Consider the following 9,453-nt stretch of genomic DNA (forward strand, 5'->3'; position numbering starts at 1 on the left):
CTTGTCTTATTACATTAGCTAGAAATTCTGTTACAATGTTAAAAAGGAGTAGTGAGAAAGGTTTAATGAATTTTTACTTCATTTTTATAGTATATAGACCCAGAATTTCATTTTTTTATAATTTCTATTTCGTTACTGATATTTTGAAACATTATCAAACTTTCCTTTGTTTCCTTTATTTCTTTATTCTTGGTCTTCATTTGGTTTTTAAATGTATGATGACTTATGTAAGATGACTTAGCTATTTTTAAGTCTTTATGTACTAAATATGACATGTAAGCCATCTCAGAGGAGTTTCTTTTGCCTGTTTTTTTCCTCTATCAGCTACTGCTTCCTATATGTGTGTGTGCCTTCTAAATTTTGTTGAAAAATTATATATTGATGCAACTCTTCGACTCTGATTTCATTTACCCCTTCCTGAGGTCTGTAATCTTTGTTATTGTTTGCTTCTTTATTTATTTATTGACTTGGTTAGATATTTCAGTCAAATGTATTTTCCCCACAGTGTGCAATCCTTTGATGTTGCACCTCAGAAGCCTCAGCTTCGAGCGTGTACACCGTCACCCTGACCAGACCACCTGAGACTCCCAGCGATGACAATGGCTTTAGCTGATCTCATTTAACAAATGTCTTTCTCTGTTCTCCCTGCTAACCTTCTAGCTGGCCTGCCTAGCTTGATAGCATGCCCAATGGTAAGCCTCCACTAATTGCTCTGCTGTTTTCTACAGTGCCCTGGGGGTACAAATTGTTCCATAGTCTGAGCCAGTTAAAATAGAACCCTTTGCTGAATTAACCTTTCAAGCAAATAACTGAGGCTTGTTCTGTCCATAAGAGGGCTCTTTTAGCTTCTCCCTATTCTTTTAAACTTCTAACTGGTCTACCACTTTGCTTACTGGTATCATGGAGCTACAAGTTTCCTCTTAATTGCTCATAACCAAAATGTCGACTCTTTTTGACAGTGCCCATAGACTTTAAGTTGCCCAAACTGTGTTCTAAATAAAGTCGGTTCTTTTTGTTTTTAAGAAACATTTCTTTTTTTAAATGTTTGTTTATTTATCTTTGAGAGAGAATGAGAGGGGGAGAGAGGGAGCCCATGCACACAAGTAGGGGAGAGGCAGAGAGAGAAAGTGCCAGAGTACCTCAAGTAGGCTCTACATTGGCAGAGCTTGAACTCATGTGGGACTTGAACTCATGAACCATGAGATCATGACCTGAGCAGAAATCAAGAGTCTGATGCTCAGTCGGTTGACTGAGCTACCCAGGTGCCCCTAAATAAAGTCAGTTCTGCTGGGGAAAGCTATGAAGCTCTCTTTTCTTGGCCTGCCTCTACAATGTGCCACTGCTCCATAGCTGAGGTTGAAGACAGTGATCTCTCTCAGAGTGACATCACTACTCTACAAATTAGGTTTGGGTGGGGGTGGTAGCCACTAGCCTTGGCTTGTCTCTCCTGGCGTGGAACTTTCACCATCAAAACAATGTGGGGTAAAGGGTGACTGGGGCCAATAAATCTCAGCTTGCTTCACCTGGAATAGGGCTTCTTCCATACAAGTTGGGGCTGGGGGGAAGAATCGAAACCCAGGCATCTTAGCTGCCTGGACTACAACTCCTGCAACACAGAATTGGGGGAGGTGAATAAAAACTTCTGGTAACCTGCTTCTCCCGGTAGAAACTGTATCCTTAAAGTAGGAGCTTGGAGGAGGAGTGCCATCCTTTTGGCTGCATTACTGGTCATGGGCAGTGACTGGTCATGGGCAGGGAGCAGGTCATGGATCAAATGCCATACTCTCCCTTTCCTCACCAAAATTTACATTTGGTAACTTTTCTTAAATAAACGTTTCTCCATTTGCTGTATCTTAGATGATTTCCAGAAACTTATATAGTAACTTTTTGTAATTTTCACCAATTATAATTCATTATCATAGAGAAGATCCCTGGAACTCCTCATGCTGCCATCCCAAGAGCCTCCTTTTTTTATTCTTTTATCTGTAGAAGACTAAATGGAATTTATAGTATTTTTCCCTTATATATTTTATATAATACTCCCCTGAAGCCATCTGATCTTAGAGCTTTCTTGTTGAAAGGCTTTAAGGAGGAGATAATCCCTTCACTAGATCTAGAACTCTTCAAGTTATCTAGTTTGTGAGTAAATTTTAGTATTTCTTACCTTTTAAGTAGTTGGTCAATTTCATTCACGTTGTCAAATTCATGAACACTGAGTTGATCATAACATTCTCTTTATATCCTTTTGACGTCTGTGGGATTGTAGTGATGGCCTACTTTTCATTTCTAACATTAAAACTTTATAATTTCTTTTATTTTTTCTTGGTCATTTTGGATAGAAATTTATAAATTTTACTACTTTTCTTCTCAAAGGAAACACCTTTAGGTTTCATTTATTGTCATAGTTGTTCTGCTTTCAGTTTCATTGATATCTACACTTACTTTTTATTATTTCTTCCTTTTGTTTATTTTTAGTTCAACTTACTTTTCTTTAGATTTTTTAACGTGGAAGCTTATATTATCTCACTTATCTCACTGATGTGCGATCTTTCTCTTTATAATGTAAACATCTAATGCTATAATTTCCCCCCTATGTACTATATTAGCAGCATTACATAACTTTTGATATATTGTATTTTTAGAGTGTGGTGTTTTTTTTGGTCAGTTCGAAATATTTAAAAACTTCTCCTGAGACTTCCTTTTTAACTCATAGGTTATTTTGAAGTGTTTTTAAATCAAATATTTATAATTTCCTCATTATTTCTTTTCTATTAATTTTTAGTTTAATTCTTTCAGGGTCTGAGAATATGGTGTATGTTTTCCATTAATTTCCATTTTTAAGCTTTTAAATTATTGATTAAGTCTATCCTGTTATGTTCCATGTGTGTTTTGTTTTATTGTTGTTCTTGTTGTTGTTGTTAAATGCTAGTTAGGTCATTATAGTTGATAATGTTTTCAGGTCTTCTGTATCCTTACTGATGTTTTGTCTGGTTCTTCTCTCCTTTACCAAAAGAGGAATGTTTAAGTCTCTAATCATAATTATTAATTTGCTAATTTCTCTTTCCAGTTCCATAGGTTGTTTCTTGATGTATTTTGAAACTCTGCTGTTAGGTGGATCATATTAACATTTTTATGTCTCCCTGGAAAAAAAATTGACCCCTTTTTCATTACTTAATATTCTTCTTTACCCCTGATAACACTCCTTGATCTGCTATTTTGATATTAATGCAACTGCTCAGTCTTTTGATTAGTGTTTGTATAGCATATCTTTTTCCATCTTTATACTTTTGTTTTCTACTTTTATTGTTGAGATAGAGTCGACATGAAGTGTTATAATGTTTTCGGGTGTATAAATAGTGATTGAACAATTCTACTGGGCTCAGTGCTCACCGTGATAAATGCCGTCACCATCTGCCACCACAGAATGCTCATGCACTGCTGGTGGCAACATAAATCGGTGCGTCCATCCTTATACTTTTAACATATGTATAACTACATTTACTGCGGCTGTCCTGTGGGCAATATACAGGTGGTTCTTGTTCTATCCAGCCTGACAATTTGTCTTTCTTCCCTGGTATGTTTGCACTGTTCTCATTTTAAGTGATGCTGATTAAAATTGTTGGTTTAATATATACTGACTTTCCAGCTCTTTTCTATTTTGCTTTGTTTATTTTTCTCTTTTTCTGCCTCTTCTTGTATTCTTTTATAATTTCACTTTATCTCCTTTATTGATAAAGAAGATTTAGTTGTGGTTCTAGGGTCTATAATATACGTGTTTTATAACATACGTCTTGAGTTCATCAATGTCTACATTTAAATAAGATTATGTGTAATGTAGGAAACTTATAACAGTATATTCTTAACTCCTCCTTTTCCTCCGTCATGCTATTGTTGTCATATGTTGTGCTTTTCTATAAGCTATGCACGCAGTACATAATCCTACTGTCTTTGCTTTACATAATCAGCTGTTTTTTAGAGTAATTAAAATAAGAAAATGATTTCATGTTACTTCTATTCTAGCACTATTCCTTTTTTTGTGTAGGTCTAAATTCCTGTTGTCATATTTCTTTGGCCCAGAAAACTTCTTCCATCAAACTCCCAGTTTATTACTTTTTTAATCTGAAAAAAAAGTCTTCGTTTTCTTTAACTTTTAAGCATATTTTTGGCTGAGTAGAAAATTTTCGATTGACAGGATTTTTTTTGTTCTTTAAGAAGTTTAGAGATGTCACACCATTGTCTTCTAGTTTGATCGCTTCTAATGAAAAGTCTGCCTTGATTATTATCTTCATTCTTGTGTAAGTAATGTGTCTTTTTCTCTGACCTCCTTCAAGGTTTTCTTTACATTTTGTTTTTATCAGTTTGAATATGATATTCTCAGGTGTGATGTGGTGTGCATGCGGTGAATGTGTATTTGTGTATATTTGGTGTTTTTCCTGCTTGGTGTTGCCTGAACTTCTCCTATCTGATATATGGTGTCTGTCATTATTTAAAAAAAAAATTATTCACCTTTATTTCTTTAATTTTTTTCCTCACTACTCAGTCTCTTCTCCTTCTGGGATTCTAATTATATATATAATAGACCATTCACTATTGCCTCGCAGCTCTGGGATAATCTCTTCTACTGGATATTCCTCCTCTTGTTCTTCTCTTTCAAGTTTCAATTTGTGTAATATCTGTGGATCTATCTTCAAGTTCACTGAATTTCTCCATGTGTTTTGGGCTGAGTTATGCCCCAAATGTATACATTGAAGTCCTATCCCACGATAGCTCAGAATATGACTAATTAATAGAGTCTGTTTTGGTAAACTTTTTAAAGAAATCATTAAGTTGAAATGAAGTCGTTAGGCTGAGTCCTAATATAATATTATTGGTGTTATTCCTAGTGGAGGTGATTAGGACACAGACATAGAAGGAAGATCATGTGAAGATACAAGGAGAACATGACCATCTGCAAGCCAAGGAGAGAGGTGTCAGAGGCCTATCAACTCCTCAATTTTAGTCTTCTAGCTTACCAGATTGAGGAGGACATACTTGTGTTATTTAACCTGCCAAATCTGTGATACTTTGTAATGGCAGCCCTAGCAAACTAATACACCTTGGCCCCCAAGTCTACTGAGGAACCTGTCAAGGACGGTCTTTATCTCCATTATTATTCTTCATTTCTAACACTTCCATTTGATACTTTTTTATAGTTTGCTTCTCTCTGATGAAATTACCCAATTGATATTGCATGTTGTCTCTATTTTTAATTAGAGCCTTTACATATTAATCATAGTTATTTGAAATTTCTTGCTAGATGGTTCTATCATCTATGCCGTATCTGAGTGTGATTTTAAGGATTGCTTTGTTTTTTTGGTGCTTTTTTTTTCTTTGCTAATGCTTTGCAATTTTTATGAAGACAAGATATTTTGTGTTACTACAGTAAAGACCGGGATAGACAGCGTTTATGTCTAACAATGGGCACACCTTTCTTTCTGCTGGGACTTTATTGTCGGGTTAGAATTAATCTAATTAGGAATTGAACTGGGTTTGAGATTTGTTGTTGCTATGGTTTCCCTCTCTGTGCTACATATTTTTATAGTGGGTGAGACTGTTTAATCAGAAGACTTTTTATTTTACAGCACCTTCCCAAACTCTCAGCTTTTGGTCTCTCTCTTCACGTGCTGCCTCAAAGAGGGCCTACGACTTGCAGGTGGCTTCTTAGCAAGAGCTGGTTACTGTGGTGTGGTGGCTTGGGATATAATCTACTGTCTTGACTGAGCTTCTACCTGAAGGCTAGTCTAAGACCTAGGTCTTATGTTTGCAGCTCTATCCACACGCCTTCTATTTCCCATTATGTCATTCTGGGTCCAATATGTATCCCTGCCCCTCTACCATGGGCAGAGGTGATTTTTTTCATCTCCTTCCCTTATTTTTAATGGACAACAGTGGTTTTTGCCCTTCTCTTCTGAACATTAAGGCTTCTGTTCTATAAGAAAGATCAGGGAGGAACGCCTGGGTGGTTTCATCAGTTAAGCAGTCAACTCTAGATTTTAGGTCAGGTCATGATCTCACAGTTTGTGAGATGGAACCCCTCATTGGACTGAACTCTGACAATGTGGAGCCTGCTTGGGATTCTCTCTGTCTCTGTCTGTCTCTTTCTCTCTTTCTCTCTCCCTCTCTCTCTCTCTGCCCCCCCCCCATGTGCTCTCCCTCTCTCAAAATAAATAAACTTAAAAAAAAATTTTAAAAGAAAGATAAAGGAGAAGGGTCTTGACAAAGTTATTTCACTGCTCCAAACCCTTTTAGAACATTTTTTCCTACCATCTAATGGTAAATGATCATTGTTACCATGGACATGTAAATATGTAAAGTATGTCCTGTGAGGTTTTTCCTTTTTTTGTTGGGAGGTCAAATTAAATAGTAAAGATGTAAGGAGAAGTTCTTTCCATTTCCCTTTTTTCATCAGCAACACAGAACAGAAATACAATGGAAATATCATCAAACATGTACATTTCTGGCTGACGTTAGGGCTGGTCAGTGATGATCTAATCTTCTTCGTAGTCACCCTGTGGGACTGCATTTTTCCCACTCCCACGAAGCTGGGCATGTTACTTTAACTCATTCTGGCAGATGGAAGTTCAGTAGAAATGTTAGGACACAGTTTGAAATTCCGTATGCTTTCTCTTCCTGCCACCAGAGGAGCTGCTTATACTCCAGATAGTGACAGGGCTCCCAGGCTGGAGTCCAGAGGGGAAAGCTGAGAAATGGATCCCACAGTCAAGTCACAATAAACATGGCGTGTACGTAAGAAATAAACTTTCATTGATATAAACCACTGGCATCTTAGGTGTGCTTTTTATCTAGCTCTTTGGATCAGTACGATTACAGTTCTCAGGGAAATGAATTTCAGCAGTGTTACGTACATCTCTGTCCACATCTGGGCCATCCCTGAACGTGCAAGGTCCAGGCCAGATGGCTGCGTTGTCAACAACCCTTGATATTTTCATTGTGGAAAAGATGCATTGAAAGTCTCACGAGGTCCTCAAGTTTCGTTAGGGGTGTAGGCAGTTGGAGATAAAGCTAGCATCGACTTGGTACAAACACCTTGTCAATGGTTAGATTTCTTTACATGTAGGATTTTTAAATTGGGGTGTATTTTTATTTTCACAAATATCTCCAAAGTCCTGCTCTTCCTTCTCCATTTAACAAGTAACAGGCATCCCTTTCTCACACCCTTTGGGGAATAACTTTTTCCAGCTATTGTGTTTGCTCTTAAAAGTTACATTCCTCTTCTGTGTGAAATTGCCACATTACTCCCAAAAGATTATAGGGATGTATGTCATTCAATCATTGACCTATGTAATGGAAACCATCATTTGTTTTGAGATGAATACATATACACACATATATCCACATACCCCACCTCACCCCACACACATCTGATTGACGTCTACTCTCACGGAACTGCTGTGAAAAATTATGTAAACTTATGTCTTCCAAAGTCCTTTTATATACCTTTAGTTTTACATATGGCCATTGTAAATTTCTTTTTAAAATTATGTGTTTTGTGGTGAGATACATGATTACACACAAGGTGGAAATTATGTTCCTTTTCAATAATTGCCAGTAGTTGAGGCAGTGGCAGAGAAAAACTACACTATAACTAGCATTTTCATCTCTTTGAAGAAACGACAAAGGAGTTTATGCACCCTGTTTTGAAAAGCTTATGGTGATACAGACAAGAAATCTGGGGAGGCAGGGACTCAGACGTGCAGTGTAGTTTGACAGCGAATACAGCCCTCTCTCCACCAGTGATTAATTTTCAGACGATCTGATCACCAGCCAGAGAAGGAAGACTTTCAGAGGGTGCCTTATAGGGAAGAAAAATCAGGCTTTGAGTTCTGGGCACCCGGATGTTTGCCTCTTTCAGGTACTTTGCTCATTTGGTGATACCATTTTGTGAGGGATTTTGTTTAGTTTTTCTATCAGTATTTCCCCTCACACTTCAGTAAAATGTAAAATAAACTTACTGGCTGCCAAAACCAAGCTTATAAGTAAACGATGATGGAAAGACAAAAGGCAGAGTGTTGCCCTAGAGGGCGGGGAGAGGAATGAGCATCCAGCCTTCCCGAAGTCTTTATATGATTCTCCTTGCAATGACTAGGAAAAATAGATGGAAATATTCAGGAGGAGAAAATTTTTTAAAAGATTAGAAAGGAAGGAGGCCAGCAACAAATATGTGACACAAAATGTTCTGAAGCTGCTTCCCTGCTCTCACTCTCCAAGCTGCTTTGGCTTGGCTTCAGGTTCCAGGGTGTGGCTCAAAGGCACCTCTATCTCCTGGAGTCTTGTCTGTGCCAAGAACCCTAGGTCCTGAATGCCTCTGGGAGCCTGGCTTGGTTCTGGGGAACTGCCATAGGCTCTGGTGACTATATAGATATATATATTTTTTATTCCAAAACCTTTTTCCTCCCCCTCAACCGGTTCTACCTCTTTCCATTTTCTTCGAAGTTTGACATATCCTGAAGTAGGTGAAAAGCAACCAGTAACATAGAATGGCAAGGGGGAAAGAATTGTCCGAAGTTCTTAGACCAAAAAATTAAAGGAAGAACACAAGTTCGCTTTACTGAAGCCTCCAATGAATCCTTCTGATCTCTGTTCCCATATAACTTCCTCAATCATTGCTCCTGTCAACACATAATTTTCTCTTCATCTGAACTCCTACGGTTCTTTTGGTTTCCATCATTTATGCTGACTCTTTAGATATTTACTCCAGGATCATCCTTGGAGACTTCAGGTTTTCATGGTCTTATCATAGCAGTGTATTTGCTTCTCAGAGTTTACAGTCCATCTGTGGAAAGCTAGCCATAAGTTCCCCTGTCTTGCTTAACTCTTCCAAAGCACAGAATTGTTGCATAAACATGACTGAGAAAGTCATCATAGTCCTTTTTCCCCTGCTGGAAATCATACAATAGCAACAAATGAACAACAAAAACCTCTAGAAACTCTAATTTTATCAAACACAGAAGACAGTTATTAAAAAAAAAAAAAAAAACAAAAAACACGGGATTTTGGAATTATAAGCAGTTGTCAGAACTCTCTCGGGAGGCAGTAAATCTATGAAATCCCAAGAGGGAGAAGGAGCCCAACAGCAGGAGAGCTCAGAGGATAATAATAAAATTATAGTGACTGGAAGCGAGGTGTTCACCTTGAATTTACAATTTATAATCATTTTTGCAGAAAAACAAATTCAGCTGGCACTGAAGCCAAGAAGCTATTGATAAAAACCTCACCTTTCACTATGTTTGACCAAAAGAATCAGAGGATTTAGAGCTACAAAAAAAAAAAAAAAAAAAAAAAAAAAATCATGCAGTTGAGCCCTATTTGTAGACTGTGATCTATCTTTGTGGCAGCGAATAAAGATGCATTGCGTAGTGAAAATTCACAGTTTACTCTGGCTGCAGCTCCTCT

General features: G+C 37.4%; 1 long non-coding RNA gene across 1 annotated transcript; it reads right to left on the reverse strand.

The window, feature by feature from the left end:
* Nucleotides 1-2,620: 2,620 nt before the first annotated feature.
* On the reverse strand, nt 2,621-8,929 carry LOC128777709 (uncharacterized). Its single transcript, XR_008423033.1, has 2 exons — nt 8,754-8,929; nt 2,621-7,337 (listed from the first exon to the last, which is right to left on the reverse strand). It is a non-coding gene; the product is annotated as an uncharacterized LOC128777709 (long non-coding RNA).
* Between the last annotated feature and the right edge of the window lie 524 nt (nt 8,930-9,453).

This window comes from Panthera pardus, unplaced genomic scaffold, assembly GCF_024362965.1.
Source record: "Panthera pardus isolate Hobbes unplaced genomic scaffold, ASM2436296v1 HiC_scaffold_17, whole genome shotgun sequence".
NCBI lineage: Eukaryota > Metazoa > Chordata > Mammalia > Carnivora > Felidae > Panthera > Panthera pardus.